The sequence below is a fragment of the Mustela lutreola genome, chromosome 16 (assembly GCF_030435805.1).
Source record: "Mustela lutreola isolate mMusLut2 chromosome 16, mMusLut2.pri, whole genome shotgun sequence".
Lineage (NCBI taxonomy): Eukaryota > Metazoa > Chordata > Mammalia > Carnivora > Mustelidae > Mustela > Mustela lutreola.
Genome location: NC_081305.1, coordinates 2,911,621 through 2,932,326, shown reverse-complemented (window position 1 = coordinate 2,932,326; position 20,706 = coordinate 2,911,621). Strand labels below are relative to the sequence as shown.

Here is a 20,706-nt window from a genome sequence, read left to right as displayed (position 1 = left end):
AGCACCCAAGGCTGAAGCAGGAAGGACCATCCCTGAGGGCCTGTGAGAAGCAGCCAACGCTGGCCATGCCCCGATCTCAGACTTCTGCCCCCAGTAGGGTTGTCTGTGGCACCAAGGCAGTCGTCCTTGGGAACGAGCTATGGGTGTCCTGGGCCCCCCCCTTTCGGGGCCCGTAATTGCAATCAGACTCTCCGCAGCCACGTGCCTGTGGGCCTTCAGGGTGTCAGGGTGTTGGCTCTGCACAGAAGCCATGTGTCCTACCTCCGGTCCTCGCCATGAGCAGAGAGCTGTGTCCAGGCCTTGTCCAGGGGGTGCCCAGACTCAGGCCGCCCTCTGCCGAGGGAGCCCACGGGGCCGCACACAGCTGGCCGCGGAAGGAGGGGGACAGCTCCCCGCGCTCTGGGCACTTTCCCAGAGCGATTGCTCCTTTCTCATGTGGGCCCAGGGAGGAAGTCATTCTCACCAGTTTCCCTTAGAATGAAGGGTCTCGGGGGTCATATAGATGTGGCCCGAGTTCCAGAACCACATGGACCTGTATGGGCTCCAGGAGCCACGTGTGGCCACAGAGCACTTGTAATGTGGCTATAGGACCCAGAAACTGACATTTCGGTTTTCTTTTATTTTAAATAATTTTAACTTGAAAATGGATATCCGACTCAGGAACTCCTATGCAGGTGTGTACCAGCGTGACAAGCGAATCTACCTTTTCAGGTGCAAATTTTACAAGCTCTAAATACAGATTTTTCCCTAGGGCTAATTTAGCATCCAAATGAAGACCTGTTAAGTATAAAATACACATCAGATTTTGAAGACTTAGTATGAGATGAAGAACGTAAAGTATGTCATTATATTTTTATTATGTTACATGTTGATGTTTTGGGTATATTGGGTTAAAAAATATATATTATTAAAATTAACATTCACCTCCCCCTCTTTTTTTTCTACTTTCTCAAATATGGCAGCTAGAGAGTTTAAAATTACACATGTGGTGCATATTATTTTGGTGGAGGGGCAGTGCCGGTCCAGATGGCCAAACTGGGAGTTTGACACCAATCTGCTGTCTAATTTTGACCAATAACAGGGCTCTGTGACCTTGGGAAAGTCCCAGGTCCATTTGAACCTCAGGTTCCCTATAGGCAATTGAGAAGGTTGGACTGGACCAGACCTGTCCTGCAGAGCCTCCTTGAGGCCCAGGGAGCAGGAGCTCCCCTGAACCAGGGGGTCTGGGGAACTGGAGGGAACTGGAGGGAATCAGGCTTTCAAAACCACCAGACTAGATGACCTCATTTCCTTCTCACTATGATTCTATGGTTGAGTTGAGGACTAGCTCACACCATTCCTACTCCAAAGCTGAGCAAAACTTAAAAAAGGATTGCTGGGCACAGTTGTGCAGGTTGTTGACTGCATAAGAGAACGTTTCTTGATTTGTCAAGACTTCCCCCAAGCATAGAATGATATATGCATAACATTTATTCAATTTTAAAGCACTTGCCTATAATCTAGATATTAATAGAGTAAGAGCCCACAGTTTCCTGAGACCACCTGAGAATCTGGAAAGAAGGTCTATAGAGTGAGGAATAAATTCACAGACGAGGAGGGAGGGTCATTGTTGGATGTGGTGGGTCAAATAGAGTTTTCTCCTTTAGTCTACACTTAAAGAGATTTGAGGCTTCTAAACAGGCTCAGACTTGAGGCCTCAGACTTGAGGCTTCTAAACAGCCTCAGACTTGAGGCCTCAGACTCTCAAACTTGGAACTGATCCTCCTTGGAGCAGCTGATGGGCTGGTAGCAAGCACCGCTGCTGTGGGACGCTGCATTCGGTGGACCGTACCCGGTATTTAATGAGTCCTGTAGCACCCATTGGGCAGGCTGGAGATGCAGTACTCTCTCCTCCCTGGGCACGGGGGACGGCTTGCCACAGCCCCTACCTCTAGGTGGGCCCAGGTGATCGTTTCTTGCTGAAGAAGTGGGAGCTGAAGCGACACGGGCCGTTCCAGGCCTCCTGGTTAAGAACAACATGCCTTGCCCCTGCCCCTGTTTGCTGGCAGGACACAGAGCATCCTGCAGAGGAAGTTGGCCACCTCCAGGGACACAGAGCCACAGGTGCAGGAGCCTGGGTCCCTGAATGAGCATGTGAAGCCATGCTGATGTGCCCTGGATTATGTCCGGAGTGAAAAGTGGACTTTGTTTGGGTGAAGCCACTGAAATCTCAGGGCCTGCTTGTTACAGCAGCAGGTGCACTGAGTGACACAGTCCTGGGGGAGGGCTGGGGCCACCCCTGCCCCATCTGCACTTGCAGGACAGGGGACGGAGGTGGGTGGCTCCGTGAGCATATCCAGGCCTCTCCTGCAGAGGCTCCTCGGGGCCTGGGGAGCAGGAGAGCTCCCAGGCTTCCGGTCCCTGCTCCCCATGACACTGCACACCCTTTTTAGGCTCCGCCCTGCCCTTCTCCACACGTGGGTAATTATAAGCTGCTGGTTAGAGGCTGGCCAGGAGCCAAGGCATTTTCTCTACATGGGAAAAGAAGAAAACAAGGTTATAAGTCCCAAGCCGTGGAAACCACCTAGAAGTCCAGAGCTGTTTTGCCGAGCGCTATTCTTACGGAGTCTCAGAGGGACTGCTGGCCTCCAAACACCAGGATGACCGTCCTCCCTCGGCCTCGAGGCTCCTCTCTCCCTGTGGGCCCTCATTTGGCACAAGAAGGGAGGATGGAGGATGCTGGAGGCTTCTGGACTTCCCAGCGTGCAGGATTCTGGAGGCGGTGGGGGTGGGGAAGGGAGAGGCTGAGCAGGGCCAGTGGGAGAGTCCCTGAGGGCCACCATTGCTGCCCCGCACGGTAGAGGGCTCCTGGAGGTCTCTCCCCATGCCGGCACTACCGCCTCCGATCAGGGTGTCACCGTAGCTGACAGCCACGTGAGCGAGCGGTCCCAGTTACACAAGAGTGGGCTTGTCGGGCGTGGAGCTCAAGTCCTGGTTGGGAGGGTCCCTCTGTACGGCCCAGTGACTTGCCTGGGTAAGTCCTAGGTAGGTGACAGAGCCGGGGTCCTGGACTCTATGTCCCATGCTACAGAAAACACAGAGGGAGGCACAACTGTCTTCTTTCTCAATTGGAAAAGAAGTGGACGCTTGTACAGAACCAGGCAGCACTAAAGCCTGTATAACACGGTGCATGCAGAACACGGCCCCCGCCTTCTGAGCCTACGGTCACAGTCAGAAGGGATCTAGGGCTCTAGCCTCGCGACCACCTGACTGAGGGGGTGCGTGGGCAGCAGGCTGGTGACCTCCGAGCTTGGGGCAAAAGAGCAGGCAGCTTCTGCCAGGCTCCATGGGGACACTGACTCTTTGGGGACTGCCGTGTGGAGGGGCCGCTCCCATGCACAGCCCAGCCCGGCTCCTGGAGGGCGGCCTGTGTGCCCAGGCCAGGCCACTCCCACGTCCCCACGAGGCTTCCCCCGCCCTTCGCGTGGGCAGGGTGCGTGTGAGAATCCATCCACTCGTGGACTCTGTATCTGGTCCTGTCTCTTCAGGGAAAAGTGATTTTCGTGTCATGGGGATGAACACACGGAATGGCCTCGGGTCAGAGAGCTCAGGGTTCGTCAGCAGGGGAGAACGCACCAAACTCACAACAGCAGAAGAGAAGGAAAACCAGAAACCAGGCGTGTGTTTTTCAGAGCATCTGGGCTTTAGGGTTGTAGACCAAGGATTGGATTTTCAGGCTGCCTTCCATTTCCGGAAGGTGAGAGTGGTTTCCCTTTTCTCCTGGCGATGGGCACTTTCCTTCCTAAATAAGATTCTAAGTTATAAGAAGTTGAGTAAAAGAAACAGATTAGGGGGTGCCTGGGTGGCTCAGTGGGTTAAGCCGCTGCCTTCGGCTCAGGTCATGATCTCAGGGTCCTGGAATCGAGTCCCCCATCGGGCTCTCTGCTCAGCAGGGAACCTGCTTCCATCTCTCTCTCTCTCTGCCTGACTCTCTGCCTACTTGTGATCTCTGTCTGTCAAATAGATAAATAAAATCTTTAAAAAAAAAAAAAAAAAGAAACAGATTAGGTAAGCCGAGGATACAAGTAGCATGCAGGCACAGGAACAGTGACAGTCTCGCTCAAATGACCTAAATTTAGGGAGGGCAGATCTAGCCCCGCCCCACGCTGACGTGGAGAGAGACCCAGACAAGCCTTTCAGTTCCGTCTCATGGGAAACCACAGCTGATAGGCACACAGTCCCCACGGTCATGGTGGGAAGCATCACAGGGTCTTTACCCGCGCTAATGCATCTAATCCTCATGGTCACGGTGAGGAAGGTGCCGTATGATCGTCCCTGTCTTACGGGAGAGGAGCCTGGGGTGTCGCAGAGGGAACAGCCGGCCTAGGATGCTCGCCGAACAAGTGGGTGGGTGGCGGGATGTGTGTGCTTACCCATCACGCTGGGGCTGACACCTCTCAGTGGGGGACAAAGGCCTCAGTGCTGGGACACGGGGGGAAGCCAAAGCAGTCGGAGAGGACACGGCTATGCAGGCAGATCTAGGGCTCTGTAGTGTACATACGGACAGTGTTCTAGAGATCTACAGATGGACGGAGGGACTGACACGTAGGTAGAGGGACAGATCTATCATGAGGCAAAGGTTTACACTGATATGGGAGCCAACCATGGCTGGTGATGGCAGGGTGGGCAGGCTGAGACCCGAGGGGCTTGGGTGAAGAGCGTTGTCCCCAGGGGGCAGATGCAAAGAAAGGAGGATCCAGACCTAAAGGAGAGCAATTGAAAGCCTGTGACTAGAGTCCCTGGCAGGGAGGACCTATACCCTTTTATGAAGACCCACCTACTGATTAAGCCAGGCCCACCCAAGGTAATCTTCCTTAGATTAATTGACAATAAACTGGTAAGGGACTTCATTCACATCTGCAAAACCTCTTCCAGCAGAACCTCAGCCAGCGTTTGGTGAACAAGCAGGAGAAGGTGTGCACACTGCAAAATGGCCACAATGCCCCTCCATCCTGGACTCTGCAGGAGACCATCAGGGACAGTGGCTTCTGGCCACAAACCTGTGGGCCTCTGTGGCTAGCAGCAACGCCAGCCTCCTGTCTCAGCACCACAGGGCGGGGTGGACACAGAGCTTTGCTTAGAAGCATTCCTGCCTTGTGGCGCCTTCCCTGACCACCTCTGGGCACGTGGCCCCAGGCTGGCGAGCAGAAGGCACTGTGGCCATGTTCCCGAGAGTTCCGTTTGCTCTGTGCCTGGACACGTCAGCTCCCGCAGGGTCCTTCAGGAAGGTAGGCAGGGGCGGTTTTCCAGCTCAGTCAGGCTGCATTTTTAAATGTGCTTTAAATGTCCACTCACGTTTTACCGGAGTAGCCGCATCATGGAAAATGGCGCATTGACAGGGCATCGCTCAGTGACGCTCACCCTGGAGTACGCACCCATGACACTGGCTCCCGGGCAAAGGCACGGAAGCTGACTCAGCCCCCAAGGCCCCCCGCTTGGCCCTGTTCCCACAGCCCCCATGTCTCCCTACCCCTCCGGGCTTTGTGGCCACAGAGCGGTGCCCCCGTGCCCGGCTTCTGGTCACTATTACATTTGTGGGTCTGTGGCTGGCGACTTTCGAGTTCGTTGTGAGTGTGCTTGGGTTCCCTTCTCTGTTTTGCCATCGCTGGGCATTTGGGTAGAGCGGCGTGAAGGCGCTGGCGGGCAGCCCCACTGGGCCCTGGGTCAGGACGCATGTTCACTTCCAGGGATTCTGGGGGCCGTCACCTTGTTCAAGGGCAGCTTCGGCGGCCCTGCTGCCTCGTCGCTCTGAAGACCTGCCGACCCCCTGCCTCCCACAGGCAGCCCTGAGAGGACTTTTCCTTTGCAGCTTTTAATAGCCATGGAAGTCTTGGCAACGTTGAGTACGCTCCGGAGGGGTTAAGAGGAGAGCCGTGTGGGTTCTTGTTCAAATAAATAGCCTGTCCTCAGAGCGAGAGGCGAGCGGCTCCTCACACGGCCGGGCTTTGTCCTCCGCCCCGGCGCTCTGTCCCTGTTTCTCAGTCCTGGGCAGAAATCGGGACCCTGCCAGCCGCGTCCTGCTCGCCGCGGGTCTAGTCCCTTCGGCGGTACTGGCTTTCCTGGGCCCCAGAGAAGAGGCCGCGCTTGGCCCGACGCCCTCTGGAACATGCCGGGCTTGAGGGGCAGCGGCCGGACCGCCAGTGGGGGACAAACCCAGGCTGCTCGCCACCAAGGCCGCCCTCCCCACGTACAGAGGAGCCCCGACCGAGGCTCGCCGTGCACCGGGCGAGTGCACGGCACACGGGGCGCCCCGATGACCCCCTGCGGGCCGAGCGTGGCCCCATCAGGACGGCCCCAGCCCCCTCTGCCCACCCCCACACTTGGGCAGTCACGCTCCCCACTCCTCACAGCCCCACGAGGCCAGCCGTGTCTGTGGTCCATTCGTGGGAGTCACGGAGCATTTACTCTCCTGTGTCTGCCCCTCCCCGGCGTCACGCCCCGGGGGGCACTTCCAGGTGGCATGCTGTGTGTTGGGAGGGGATGCTCGTGTCCACATGCAGTGTTGCGTCCCGTGGACAGGCCCCGACTTATTTTCTGATGCTGCTGTGGATGGCCATCTGCAGTTTGCAGCTTAGGGCCATTGGTGTCTGCACTGCAGTGAACATTCTAGAACGTGTCCTTGGGGAACATGTGGGCACCCCGGTGGGGGCAGACCTACTGTGCAGGTGCCCTGCGGGGACGGCACCCACACTCTGTGGCAGGAGCTGCATCTTACCCAAGTCCTTGCACCCAAGCCGGGGCTTTTGGATGGCTGGCCCCGGTCCTTCAGGGTCTTGGACACCTGGGCGGGAGTCTTCCCTTTGAGTTCTCTGAGCGGAGGGTTTCTAATCCAGCAAGGACCCCAGGATGTGAGGGTCTGGTGGAGCCTCCCCCGTGCTCGAGGGGTGAGGGTTTCATGGGACCTCGCTGTCCCCTCCTGTGACCTCTGCTCACTCACTTGCTCCCACCACAGCCCGTTATCTCCACAATCAAGTTCCTGCCTCTGAAGTCAGGCTGGGACTTTGATCTTCTCTTCAGCGAAGATCTGAGCTTCCGGGACGCCCTGGTGTCTGGACCAGCCTGGGAGATGACTTGGTCCCAGCGGGTTCCCTAGGGATGCGCTCAGGGCAGCGGACACAGCCAGTGCGAGTCCGCTCTGCACGCCCCCAGGGCCCAGGCGCTCCGTCTAGGGGTGTCTTCTTCCCCAAGCGCCAACGTGGGAGGCAGTGGGGGCAGCCCGGGCTTTTGGGGAGCACCCCCCAACCACTCCAGCCACATAGCCGGGAAGACCCCAGGGGTCCCTCACAGTGTGCTGGCCGCCGTGCCGGGGCTGGTGCAGTGACAGGACAGACTCCCCAGCCGGGAGACGCTTGCAGGGCCGAGAGGGAAGGAACAGCGCACCCGCCGGGGCTTATTCACATGCTCCGAGGACCTCCGAGTGGGCAGAGTTCCAAGACAGGACCCAAACGACAAAGGTGGTGCAAGGGACTCCATCAAAATAAAACACCCCTGTTTACCAAAAGACACCATCAAGAAAGTGAAAAGGCGAGCCCCAGACTGGGAGAAAACATTCTAAGTACACATATCCGATAAAGGACCCCATCTAGGGTGCACAAGGAGCTCCCCCAAATCAGGGAAACAGAGAGCGACAATGAGCGTGGCATCAGGGCCCACAAGTGCACTTCCGCAAAGAAGACACACGCTGGCCAGGAAACACACGGCCTCCTCCAAGCATCGGCACGCACCAGAGGAAACTGAGTTCAAGTCACCGGGGGATCCAGCTCACCCACCAGAATGTCAAGGGTCGGCGACGGTGCAGGAGGCTAGAGCCCTCGGACGCTGCCGGGGGGACCTAAGCCGATTCAGTCATTACCCTCCTGGGCATGTGCCCGAGAGACCTGTATGAAAAGGTGCCCGGTGGCTTAGCCGATGAGACCCCCACACTGGAAGGAAGTGCTGTCCCACGCTGGTGGACGGACACGCCGGCGGCGGGGCGTTCAGACAGTGGGTCACGGCCGGCAGCAGAGAACTGGAGAACCGACAGCAGTGCGGACGAGTCTCCAAACCTTCTCGCGCATGGCCACGCCCCGCACGCCCGCAGCCGTGACCCTGTGTCGATGCTGCCCCGGGCATGCCTGGCAGGTGGGTGGCCCTCTCCTCCCTGTGAGCTGTGGGTCCTACAGTGGCTTGTGTGGCTCTGATGGAAACTTTGCTCTGCCCAGACCCGGCCAACGGGGTCATGCGTGACCTCATACACGGGAGCCTCTCAGACCTCGAGCTGAACGTGGGCGCCGCTGGTTCTGAGAAAGGAAATGATGACTAGGAGGTCGGTCTGTTCCTGTCCCCACGATCCTGACAGGGAAGAAGATGTCGGGAAGCCTGTCTACGGCCCACAAGCCCGTGCTCTTGATCTCGGCATCGCCTTGACCTTCAGGCCCCTGGAGGCCAGGGATGACGCTGGACAGCCAGTCTAGGCTCTGTGTGGGAAGAGACCTAGGACCCCTGAGGGAGGAGGCCTCAGATCCCCAGGAGGGAGGGGTGGGGGGGTGCCCAGGGGACTTCGCCACGTGACCAGGCTCAGGGAGGACCACGTCGGCCCACGAAAGCTCGGCATGGAGCAGACGGGCCTGGCCGGGGCATCTGGGGAGCCTGCTGCCGTCCCCCGCTGTCTGTCAGCCTTGCCCCCTCAAGCTGGGCTCCGGTGATGATGGTGGTGAGGACGGGCAGCGCCCTGGCCACCGGGACCGTCACGCCCTGCCGTGTCCCTGTTTGCTCCGCAGGTACTGGTGGGTACCGAAACTGGGGGAGTCTCTGTGGTGTCCTAGCTGGAGGCACTCGCGACCAGCCTGCTGCTCATCAGCTGGGTGACCTTGGGTGAGACAGCAACCTCTCTGTGCCTTCGTGTCCTCAGCTGTAAAATGGGGATAGAGAAAACATCACATGCCCCCGTGCATCTGAGAGCCCGAGGGGCTGGCGCCTGGTCCTGCGGAGGGAGCCCCTCTGTGTGCCGGGCTGTGGGCTGCAGGGAGACCCCCACGCTTAGCCGAGCCCGGCTGCAGGGGCAGCCCTGTGGCACCACCCACCATGCACCTGGCCGCCAGGGAACACTGCCCGTCAGAGCAGACAGATGCGCAGGAGGAAACAGCAGCAAAGGCTCAGCCCACGTTTGCTTGTGCGCAGGTCAACCCCGGGACGGCTCCGACCTGGGGGACAGCGCTTCTCCTCCAGCCCCATCGGGCCGCGCTGGGGGCTGTCCCTTCTCTCCCGCCGTCTGTGTGGGCCCTTTGCTTGAATCTCAGGCCCTGCGGAGTCTCCACAAGTCAGATAAAAAGGCGGAGAGTTCTCTCTTCGGATAAAAAGGTGCTGACTGTTCGCATAGCTCAGCGGAAGGAGCCAGTCTCTTAAAGGTGTGTTCATGGAACAGTTCCAGGACTTGTCTAACGGGCGCGGCGGCAGCTTGGAATCACGCATCTCCTTCGAGCCCCGTTTCCGTGCCAGGCACAGAGCAAGGCATGTGGGGCGTGCCGCCGCGGAGCCCCCGCCTGTTCCTGGGTGTGTGCCCCGGGACCTCACGGCCCGACTGGGGCGAGGGGCGGACAGGAGTGGAGCGACGGTGGAAGGGGCCACGGAAGATGCCCCCACACTGCGCCCGTGTCACCTGCACTCACCCACATTCCCACGACTGGCCACATGAAATCAGGCTTCCCATGTTGGGACTTACGCCTACTCTAAATCCTGGGCTTGTTGTGGCTGATGGGGTGGCCCCTGGGCAGGGCAGCTCTTGGCCTGTTCTCTGGGCACCTGCAAGGCCCTCTGGGGTGAGACACCTGTAAACACCGGGGCGGGGAGCGGCATCCGGGGGTCCCTGACAGGCACGTGCACGCACGGTCCGCTTGCACACCGTCCTCTAACACGCCCTCCTGAACCACGTGTGAGTGTGTCCTTCCCGGCATGCGGCCTCAGAGCCCTGCCTGGGTCCTTCAGCAGGGCGTCTGGAAGGTGGACCCCCCCGTGGCCAGCTTCACTCGCAGCGCTGCTGCATCCCAGCAGGGAGCGATGCCCCCTCCCTCCTGGCTGCCCTCTTCAAGGTGCCCACAGAGCACCCACGGGCAGGTACTCCTGTCTTCAGCATCCCCTCACCCCAAATTCCTGGAGCACGTCACACATCTCGCCTGGCGACACTCCTACTTGTGTGTGTACGTGCGTGTCTCCTCTTGCTTGGATCAGTGCAGTAGCCTCCAAGCCACTCTCCACACCTCCACACCACTAATGGTGATCTTTCTAAGCAGCAAGCCTTTCATGTCACTCCTTGCTTAATAACCTTCCACGGCTCCCCGCTGCCTACAGGACCAAGTCCAAATTTCCCCACGAGCTAGGCAAGGCTCTCCAGGCTAGCTGAAGCTTCTCTGTCCACTTTCATAGCTTGCCCTGCAGCCTACCTCTCAGCCCCACATGGAACCTGCTTCTTCCACCCGGAAAACTTCCTGCTCCTTCCTCAAAGCCAGTGTTTCCCTACGAGGGGTAATTCTGCTTCCAGGGGGCGTTTGCAGCTATCTGGAGACATTGCTCATTGTCAGAAATTGGCGGTGTGGAGCCTACAGGTCAAAGCTAGGGGTGTGGCTCCACAGTGATGGGGCACAGGACGGTCCCCATGACAAAGAGTATCTGGCCCCAGATGTCAGCCATGCTGAGCTCAGCTTGATGAGCCCCAACCTGAGTCTATCAGATTTCATGTCTCCACGGTGAAGCCCCGTCGGATCCCCCGGTGCCAGCAGCCCCGTCCCCCTCTGCCCTGCAGCCAGCCATCCCGTGGTCTGAGAGCTCGTGGGCTGCCGTTGTGGGGATGGCCTGGAGCTCCCCAAGGGCAGGGACTGTGTCCTCCTTGGCATCATCATGGGTTAACCTGGGGCCCCCGGGAGCTTAGAAAATACTGGTTCCTTGGGACAGAGAATGTAACTTCCTGCTCTAACTAGAAGGATTTTGCGCTGGGATCCAGGCAGGAGGGTCAGAGTAACAGGAACCCCGGAACTGTAACACAGGGAGGGGGTCATGACTCTGGGCTCAGATCCAGGCTCCTCCGCTAACCAGCTGTGTGACCCTGGGCCACCCACTTGACTTCTCTGTGCCTCAGCTGTGTCATCCGTGAAATGGAGACGATAGGAATCCTCATCTGTGGTCGATTTAAATATGCCCACGCGCTGCCTGACCCTCCTCCCCTCTGGTGGCAGGATCTCTGTCTCCGGCCCTCGAACCTGGCCAGGCCACTCTCAGAAGGCAGGAAGCCAGGCTGCGCGACCCGAGGCTCGGCTGCAAGAGGCAACATGGGCCCTGCCACCTTCCCCCAGAATCCGAGTTCTGGAAGCCTTCAGCACCCCCTGAGAATCTGGCTACCCTGATGCCTTACCAAGGCCCCATGTGAAGACTTTTGGGGAGGGGGAGCCTGTGCGCCCCAGGGACTCCCATCCTGACGATTGGTCTTCCGGGCCCAGGAGGCAGACAGGTGAGCCATTGCGTCTTCTGGGTGACTCAGCCCGGCCCCCACCTGCCAGGATAGCTCGCAACCCCATGGACAGGGGCCCCGCAGCAGCCCCCACGTTGTGAGGAGGCGGCACCCTTACCCAGGCGGGTCTGGAGCCCCGGCCCCCACCACGAGCAGGTGCTTCATGAAGGCAACTCTGGTTACTCATTCATTCCTACGACAGGTGTTCCCTGAGTCCGGCCGCGTGAGGGAGACAGGCCGGGAATACGGCAGTAGCAGGTCCCGCCCTCACGGGGCTCACAGTGTAGTCAGGAGCAGTGACCGGACACATCTTGGTGTCCCTGTGCTGCTCTGGGGGCCGTGTGTGTGTGCGCCCCACGGGAGGTAACGGGGCTGTCTGTGCCCCTGGCAGTGCGGGTCCCTGTCCTCAGCTGTGCTCTGCAGACAAGGATGGCTGCTGGGACCAAACGGGGGACGCTCAGAAGCCAGCAGCCGCATTCCAGCAGGTAGCCGGCGTGCAGCTCACAGCAGCAGGAGCTCACTCTTCCCAGGGGGGTGCACCACCCCGAAAGGCAAGGAGTCACCACAGAGAACAGGCTCTCCTGGCCAGTCTCGTCCAGCTGCGGAGGGTGGCGGGGTGCGGTACCCTCAGGGCCCTTACGTTCCCAGGCAGAAGTGGGGACAAGAGCCCCAGCGGCCACCCCATGAGGGCCAGGCCTGCGGAGCACCAGCCTGACTCCAGCCGTCGGGCTCACTCTGTGCCTTGGTTTCCCGCCTCTACAGGGCTCCCAGGAGAACGGGCCTCTTGGCCATTTGAGAGGATCGGGGAGGTGGTACCAGACAGGCTCCAGGCCCAAGGTGAAGGCTCTCGTGCTGGCGCGTCCTGTGCTCCAGGCGAGGCAGCTGAGATCAGCCCCTTTTGTCTCTAGGAAACTCACAAGCAGCCGGTTCTAATAAAGCTGGTCAGCTGGGCCCTGGCAGGCGGGAAGCGGGGTGACCTGCGCTCCTCCTGCGGGTCCAAGCCCCCTTGCAAGGCCTTCGGGGCCAGATGTCTCCCTGGCCTGGGGTGGCCCGCAGCAGTCCCGGGCGGAGGTCCTCGGGACCAGGGCGCCTGTGCTGGCCCTCTCCGTCCTCCTGGCTCTGCCCGTTTCCTCTCCTCCTGAGCCAGCTGCTGACATTTTGAGGAACTGCTCCCCAAGGCAGTGAGCAAGAACGAAAGGATGTACTTCAGCAGCAATAAATCATGCTTTCTGTCCTTGGTCCTGCAGAGGATGCCATGGATTACAGTGTTTTCTGGGGATTAAGCGAACCTGATGACAGGCGGGGTCTGACGCTCCTGTGGTCAGCTGTGCCGACGGACCTCCACGGTCATGGCTCCGCGTGGGCCCCTTTCCCTGCAGCGCTACAGAGGACGGACGGATGCTGATGTGGGAAGTGGCTAGGCCTCCAGATGGCTCCAGGCGCCCTGGGGACCTTCCCTGCCTAGCACGCAGGAGAGCGCTCTGGAGGGATAGGGCCGTGTCTCTCTGCCCTTGGCTGACGCCTGTGTGGTTGGGCTTGAAGGTGACGTGTCATGGCAGAGCTCAGCCTCCCTCGGTCACACGGTACCTGCGATGCACCCGGTACCGAGGGTACTAGACTCCAGCACCTACCCCGGGGGACCGGAGCCAGCCAAACATACGAGGATACCCACACTAACAGAATGAGGGAGAAAAACCATACGGCCGTCTTGGTACAACCAGAAAACACATGGCAAGAATTCAAACTCTCAGCAAACTCTCAGTATACTGGAAATGAGGAAGTTTTCCGGAACCCGACAAAGGCTCGTGCACAAATGGGCAGCACAGGCTGACCGTGCCCCAGAGCCCAGCGCCAAGGAAGAGCCGCCCGCCACCGCGTCCCTCACTGCTGTCTGCGTTGCGGACGCAGCTGGCGTGAGAAGGCCCCACAAGCAAAGAGCGATTGGAAAGATGGAAGAAAACGTCTTTCTTCATAAGCAGCACGCTTGTGAACATAAAAATCCGAAGGAGCTTACGAAAACACTACTGGAAGCGGCAAGCACATGCGGTGGGAGAGCAACCTTCTGGGTTACTTTGTAAGAAATTCAGTTGTGTTTCTAGAGTCGATGATGGAAAGTAAAAATCTAAAAGCACCACGTGGAATAATATCAAAGCCACAAAACCTGTTTAGGGGTAAGTCAGACCGTTAGGGATTGCCGCTTAAAACGGAATCTTTGGCTCAGAGGATTCACTGTTTCTAAGATGTCGGCCTTCCTCAAGTGGGCCGATAGATTTCATGTAATTTTAATAAATCTCAACAGGCTTTAACAACAACAACAAAACCTTAGAAGCGGACTTGAAAATTAACACAGAAATGGAAAGAACTTAAGATAACAAAAACACATTTGGAAAGCAAGGATAAAATTGGAAGACTTACGTGGCCTCGACTTCAATGGGTGGTGTGGCCGTGGAATGGTCCAGGGAGCCGCACACACATGGTCCGATTCCTGACCACGGTGCAAAGGTAAGCCGGGGAAGAGAGCTGTTTTTGATAGGCTGTGCTGGAATGGGGGTCCACGGGGACCACGGCTGTCCCCCGAGGCATAATGCAAGCCACGTAGGTGATTTTAAGATCCTGGTAGCCAAACTGAAAAAGCAAAAGGAAATAGGCAAAATCAATTTAAATAAGTAGTTCTATTTTAATACATCTAAGACACTGTCATTTTAACATGTAATCGATAAAATCATGAATGAGGCATTTTACATTTTTGGGGGTGGGGGTTTCCAAGTCCCTGACATGGGTTGTGTGCCTCACATGGGCTGCACATCTCAATTCGGACCAGCCACATTGTGAGGGCACAACCCCTGCCTATGGCCACGGGCTCCCATTCTGGATGCTGTAGATGATGGAGGAAAATTCACCTTGAACATGAACCCACGCCACGTAGGAACTAAACTGAAATGCATCATCCACTGTAATATCCAAGCCCAAACACTAAAACCCCAAGAAGAACGTGTAGGAGAAAATCTTTATAACCTTGGGATAGTCAGAGACTTCTTAAGTAAAACACAGTCTAAACCACAGGAGGAAAACGTCAATAATTGAACTTAACCAAAATTTAAAAGCTCGGGCTCCTCAAAAGACCCTGTACGAAAATGGACCAGCCCATCCCAGCTACTGCTCAGGGAGAGATATTCATGGTGTGTGTATGTGACGAAGGACGTCATCCAGTGTACTGACACCAACAACAGCACCACCACCCCCAAAATGTGTCATGCTGGATAATAACTCAGTCCCCTGGAAATAATGAGAAAAATGTTAGAAGGTACTTTACATAAAAAGATGGGACCAAGCACGCTAGAGATGCTCGGCGGCAAGCGTCCTTAGGGAAACGTAAATTAGAACCACTGCGAGATGCACTCCCGTCAGGATGGCTAAACCAGAGAGACTGACAATACTAAGTGTTGGTGAGGAGCAGAGCAACAGGAACTTTTGTCGCTGGTGGGGACGTACCGTTTTACAATCACTCTGGACGACAGTTTCAGAGTTTCTCCTAGAACCAAGTATGCATTTACTGCATGAACCACCAATTCCTCTCCGACCTGTTCCCCGGAAGAAAGGAAAACCTGCGCTCACAGATGGATTTGAACGCGAATGCTCACAACAACGTTGTAATTGTCACCGCAGATGGGAAGCCAGCCGGATGCCATCGTGGGGCGAGTGTGTGAACAGGGTGGCATACCCACAAGGCAGACACTGCTCAGCTGTAAAGAGGGAAAACCCCACTACTGATACGCAGAAGGCAGGCTCGGAATCATCACGCCAGGCGAGAGAACGCAGACGCACAAGACAACGTAGAGTGTGACTCCACTCACAGAAAGGTCTAGAAAAGGCAGATCTAACTTAGTAGCAGAAAGCGGACACTTGGTTGTTTGGGGGTGGGGTTGGGGGAGGGTTCAGGGGTTGTCCAAAGAGGGGCTGAAGGAGCATGTTGGGGTGGTGGGTTGTTCTCTGTTTTGCTTGTGGTGGTGTTTCCACAGCTGGATGGACATGTCAGACCCTGGTGAGACACAACGTTGAATGAGTGCTCTCTTCGTGTATGCAGATCACACCCAAAGATGGTGAGGGCAGTTACCACTTCACAAAAAATTAGAATGTGCTGATTAATGTGCTGGAAGTACGAAGTACATGGAACCCTACCATTCAGCCATAACCCCATAATATATAATACATAAATATTGTGCAGCAGGGCCAGGACAATCTTGTAGACATTTCCTTGTATGTGTTTGTATACAGGCGGCGTTTTACAGAATCAGAGTCCTGTTCCGTCTCCTAGTTGGTAGCTCCCTTGTTCTCTTTAACAGCAGCCAGAGGACATACTTCCACACCACACCTTCCGTAGGCTGCTCCCCAGTCCTCGCTGTCGTAGACAGGCCGAGCTAGACGTCCCTCCTTGGTTGCTTTTGGGCAGCGGCCTGGCTGGGGAGGAAGACAAGGACATTGCGAAGGCTGTTGCTAGGTCCTGCCCTCGGCGGCCCCCGCTGGGTCAGTGTGCGGACTGGACTCCCTCCATCCATGTGTGAGATGCCCCATAGGGGCAATTCGGAGAGCTGTGGGATGTTCTCTGTCGGTTCCCCACTCTGGGTGCCCCCCACCCCCACCAGTTCTGCCAGAGACGAAGAACTCATGAAAACCTGCGGCCTCTGCTATTCTTGGAGGTGTGGGGATGGCGATGAGCTTGGTCGGGGGGAGGGTGCTGGCACCTGCGGGAGGCGCCCAGGCAGGCCCGTGGGTGGGAGGCCCTTCTCTGGGCCGGGCTGGGCGGCTGGCCAGGCCAGGAGACACACTCCCGGGGCAAATACCAGCCGGGTTGGGCCGTTCCTGCAGCATTCGCTGGGACACTGCCCAGAGACCTCGCCTGGGACCGGGGCTGGGTGGGGGAGGAGCTGGTGGCCTCGGGCCAGAGCACACCCTGAATTAGAAACTCCCTCTTCCTCCCCACCTGGTATCTGACAGGCGAGTGCTGTGGTCAGCATGAAAGGTGAAGCCTTCCCAAGGTGTGTGCCCGCTGCCTCTCTACAGGACTGGCCGCAGCAGAGGAAAAAGGGAACAGAGAGGTCTCTGGCCTTTCCTAGCTCATTCCGATACGCTCCCTACACCACACCACAGAGGCTTGGCCCGGGATGTCTGCTGTGTGATCAAATGCGGACAAAATAAAAATAAAAATTTGGCTGCAATTTTCCAAGAGCCTATTTTAGGCCATTCCCCGTCTCTCCTCCTGCCCTTTTCCATTCAGGCAGATGCTAACGCTCCCCTCCCTCGGGGACAGATGACTGTCCCATGGTCTCTGCCCTCCAGAGGTTCATAATTTTTCCATCTTTCAGAGTACTGTCAAGAGGTCATGATTGCACAGGGCAGAGCTAATTTCGAACACTGACAAGAAAGAGCAGGTGAAAAGAGCTGTCCCTCCACCGCCCTTGACTCTCGGCCCCCCAACGCCCCTCCCAGGCCAGGGAGTCCTTCCGGTTCCCAGGCAGGCGTGAGCAGGTGCAGACACACTTGCGTGTCACGGGGAGCTGTCCATGTGGGCTCCCTCAACCTCACCAGGCTCACACCCCTTCAGCAGGGGCTCTGGGGGATTCTGAAGTCTTCTGGGTTCATAGAAACAGTTCCAGGACAATTTCCGGGCTGAGGGCTACGTGTTGGAACACACGGCTTCCCCTCGCTGGCACGTGGGCCCTCACCTGTGCAACAGAGACGGTAACAGCGTGCGTGGCGGTGCCCCTGGTGGCCCGAGAGGACGCCCACACACTCCTGGCATCAAGGCCGCTCCGGAAGGCGCTGGCTTCTGTCATCCAGAGAGAGGAGGTCAGGTGACAGTGGGGACTCCAGAGGAAGGACAGGGCAGGTGCCTCAGGGCCGCAGCTGGCTTGCTATCTGGGGGGTGGGGAGGTGGGGTCCCACAAGTTTGAAGGAGGGAGGGCCAGTGAGGCCAGCTTCATCTACTTACATGAGATACATCTCTTGTCTTAAAAAGGAGTGAGCGCCCCACTCCTAGGAGCATTCAAGCTGGATGACTCAAGGATTGGACGAGGCATGCGGTTAGACTAGAGTCTGGCCAAGTCAGTCCTTCTCAGCCGTGGGCTCCCTCTGTGTTGCTGACATCAGTGCGGTGGCTTATTCCCTTTGTTCCGCTCTGCGTTTCTCCACTGAGAAGACAGTAGTGGTGCGGCCACGTGGAAAACGTCCACCCCCAAGTCTCTGAGTGCCGGGGACCCCGGTGGCTGTCCTGTGGGGGAGTGACAGATGGCTCTGTCTTGGTGGGTGAAGCCCATCCTTTCATTTCAAAGGAGACCCCTCTGCCGACCCTGGTCACTGTTGTCTGCTCCTGTCTGGTGAGTGGGTGAAATCCAGGTGGGCTGCCTGGAAGGAGCAGTGGGAACGTGGGACTGAAGGTGGCCCATGTGTTGGTGGAGGATGGGCTGGGGGTGACAGGGAGCAAAGGGCAGCAGGAAGCCGGCCGCCCACCCAGACTGCCTGCACAGGCTGCGGTGGGCAGAAGCGGCTTCCTCTCTCACCCGGCGTGGGGAGAAAGGAACTACACTCAGTTCCTGCGTTGGGGAGGAGAGGAAGAGGCGAAGGTTGTGACCCACGGAAGGCGCTGCGCTTCGCCCAGTGCCGGGAGCCACTTGCATGGGAACCCACGCGGCGGAAGCGATGTTTTAGCAGCTGCTTTCCAAGGTTGATGAACAGCAGAAGACATGGGAGTTAGGACAACAGACCCAGATTTCCGGTGCTCAAGAGCTCTTTCCAGAGAAGAGGCCGACACTGCGTGTGGCACCTGGGAGTCTCCCAACAACATCCAGAGCTCTCGGTGGGGGTGGGGGGTGGGAACCACGTCAGGCCTGGCTTCCCGCTGCCCTGCTAGCTGCGTGCCCGGGGGGCCGCTCCCGGGTCCCCCAGCGCCGCACCTGCTTGCCCCACAGGATGGCCTCACCGTCCGCGGGGCTTGTCTGCAGATGAAATCGAGAGGACGTGCGGAGGGTCACTACCGAGTGTGATTTCAAATATCTGCGTCTTGGAACGGAATCAGACCTTTCTCCGGGCTTCTGGGAGCTCAGCCTACTCCACCGAGATGAGCAGACCCGTTAGCCCTAGAAGCAGCTTCCAGCAAAGGGACACCAACAACCACGTCACGTAGTGTTTGCACCTTCCTGACTACAACATGCCCCACTGTGCTAAGTGCAACCCATGGCTGACAGTGGGTCGCCCTGAGGATCCCGCAGGGGTGGGCTCATGATCAGATCTGCGGCACGGAGGACACTGCTCGGCTACTCAGCTTGCTGGTGCGCGGCCGAGACCCCAGTGCGGGCCCGCGTGCCGCCTGTTCCCCTCCACCCGACGCCCCCGCCGTCAAGCCAGCAGATCCGAGTGGCACGGTGCGTGGTCTCAAAGGGGGGTATGGATGGATTCCTGGGGACCCAGAACTGGATGCCAATTAATGTGAATATGAAGCAGTTCTCCCCGGAAAGCAAGTCCGCTGATCTCGTCAGAGTTCTCAAAAGGCTCCTTGGGAAGGTCGTCAGTTGAGTGTTTTATACTAGGCTCCCCCACAGACAGGCCCGAAGCAGGATTTGTGAGCCGAGGGTAAAGGCCACGGGGCAAGCCAGTAGGGGTGAAGAAGGATGGAAAGAAAGACCAGACCTCAGGCCAGCAGCGATCTCCAGCCAAGTCCTGCCATCAGCTCGATCCTGCTGGAGGCATGGGGTGGGGGTAACCACAGCAGAGCCAGGTTTCAGACTCCCCCACGGTAAGTCAGGGGTTCCAGGAGCCCTTGAAGCCTCACAAGAGTGCGGACGGCACAGCCATCGAAGCAGAGACAGAGAAGCTGGGGGAAAGAACACCGGAAACCATACGCCTGGTGGGACGTCCTCCTGTTTGCAGGCTCAGCGGCTGGGATGTTGGGGTTCAGAGGGCCAACACGCGTGTCCCACGGAGCTGCGCACTCAGTACCTATCTGCTGGTGGCCACGGGCAAGTCCATCTTTGATCTGTGGTTCCCCATGGGGTGACACAAGCCATCTCCACCGTCTGCGTGAACCCAGACCTGCAGCGGAGGGGTTCTAGCCGCTCTGGCTGAGAGCTCTGGGTCACTCTGTCCCCATTCGGCTGTGACTCTGTCCTAGGCAGGTCCCTCTTAGCCAGGTGTGGCTGGCCCGTGTCTAGGATGCTGTTGGGGGCATCGTTGAGGTCCTTCCCGCCAGGCAGGACGGGTGTGGCATGAGCGCCAGGACTCCGTTCCCTCGACTGTGGTCCTGGCTCATCCCAGAGCTGAAGACGGGGCTACTCTGCCCGCCGGAGCCTGGTCTCCTCTGCAATCTGGGGAGTGGGGTGATCAGGGTGAGCCGGGGACACCGCTCTGGAGTGAAAAGCTGACAATAGCCACGTGTGACGCACCATCCTCCACCGGGTCCGTGTTTAAAAGCCAGCCAAGAAGACATTTGGAGACAAATGGGGACATCTGAGTATTGACCAGGCATCAGACGATTACGGAATTACTGCTAGCTTTGCTGGGCGAGCACACAGCACGGCGATCGCCTACAAGGAGATCTTTCTCTGGTTAGAGATGTCTGCTACGGTATTTGAGACAGGACCAGCGGCATGTCTGTGAGATACCAGTGGTTCCACAGCACCCATGACTATCAGCTGAGCAGAAAACTTGGCAAAAAGTTAATCGCCGAGTCTAAGTTGTGGATATACAGGACATGTTTGCTTTTACTACTAATTTTCTCTGTTTGAACAATTTCATAATGCAGTCTTGTTAACGTGGGGGAGGGTGGAGGTCCCCTCAGCAAGTCTGTGCCTGTGCTGAGCGCTGGGCATGGGGAAGCCTTCCGATGCCCGAGTCCCAGCTGGCCAGGCTGCCCCTCTCCTGCCAGAGGCAGGGCCCTGAACCAGGGCACATGTTCAGACTGTCTCTCATACGGCCCAAGCGCCATGGCCACGACGTGTCCCCACGGTCCTGCTGCTCCAGGGGCCGTCCCAGACCCCAGGCGGTGGAGACAGGGTGTCTCAGAGCAGCGGGCCCTCTTCCTCCCCGGCAGAGTCACACGTCAGCGCTTGAGAAGTGCTTTCCTCTCTTGGGGGCCGCTGCAGAGTGCTGATGGGTGTGGGCTAATTATGGTCCCATTGTCGCCGGGGGGGGGGGCA

At 57.8% G+C, this 20,706-nt stretch overlaps 1 long non-coding RNA gene across 4 annotated transcripts in view; it reads right to left on the bottom strand.

The window, feature by feature from the left end:
- The window catches only part of LOC131817800 (uncharacterized), a 167,977-nt gene that overhangs the window by 64,738 nt on the left and 82,533 nt on the right, over nucleotides 1–20,706 (bottom strand). Inside the window, exons 3-4 of one of the 4 annotated variants that reach the window (XR_009348584.1) lie at nucleotides 13,934–14,143; nucleotides 838–3,781 (exon numbers count right to left, since the gene is read on the bottom strand). This is a non-coding gene — a long non-coding RNA (uncharacterized LOC131817800). Of the gene's footprint in view, nucleotides 1–837; nucleotides 3,782–7,511; nucleotides 14,144–20,706 lie in introns of those variants that run through there. The other 3 variants (XR_009348585.1, XR_009348583.1, XR_009348582.1) reach the window with 3 other exon arrangements.